General features: G+C 49.9%; 1 protein-coding gene across 1 annotated transcript in view; it reads left to right on the top strand.

Annotated features, from left to right (window-relative positions):
• Positions 1-788, top strand: part of DXO (decapping exoribonuclease) — a 6,835-nt gene that overhangs the window by 3,746 nt on the left and 2,301 nt on the right. The window lies entirely within an intron of this gene.

Below are 788 nucleotides of genomic sequence, written 5' to 3'. Positions count from 1 at the left end.
CGCGCTGAAGGGAGGGCACAGGCCGGGCTGATGGCCCCCCCCTCCCCCCCCGAGTGCACAAATTTTTGTGCACCGGGCCTCTAGTCCTATATAATAAAAGCCTAATATGCTGAGTGTCCAGTAAACTCGTCAGCCGTTCAACCAATCAAAGCTTATTATGCTAATGATATGCTGTGCACTGACCACCAAGGGGCAGGTGCTCCCACCTGTAGGTTAGCTTGCTGCTGGGGCCCTAGGAGAGAGACTGAGCAGGCGGCCCCACAGGCCCCGGAGCCCTCGGGGTCCCTCCCTGGTTGGCCCACCTGCACCGGGACTCTAGTAAGGTAATAAGAAAACGCTCAGAAATTAAAACATGTTACTAATCAACCCAATAAATCAAAGGGGGGGAAACACAGGACAAATTAGAAGACATTTTGAAATAAATGATAATGAAAACATATACCAAAACTTGAGAGGATAGATAAATCTCAATACTTAGTGGAAAACTACAGCCTGACATGCACTTATTAGAAAAGAGAGGATAAAAGTTAGTGTGTGGGGGGTGGGGGAGTAAAATATACCCAACAGTAGAGGGGAAACAGATGAATGAAGCAGAAAACATGCCAACAAGAGAGCAACAAAGCCAAGCGTGAGTTCTCTGAAAGACATTCACACTGACAAGCCGCTGGTGAGACTGGCCGAGGAAAGGGGCGGAGAAACCCCGAAGAGCAGCCAGCCGGTAGGTTAGAAAGGCCGTGTTCCCGATCCTACAATGTCCTGAGGCTGCAAGCGTCATGCGGTGAATTCCC

The sequence above is a fragment of the Myotis davidii genome, unplaced genomic scaffold (assembly GCF_000327345.1).
Source record: "Myotis davidii unplaced genomic scaffold, ASM32734v1 scaffold1006, whole genome shotgun sequence".
In the NCBI taxonomy this organism is placed as follows: domain Eukaryota; kingdom Metazoa; phylum Chordata; class Mammalia; order Chiroptera; family Vespertilionidae; genus Myotis; species Myotis davidii.
Note: the sequence above shows the minus strand (reverse complement) of the source record. Positions and strands in the feature narration are given on the sequence as shown.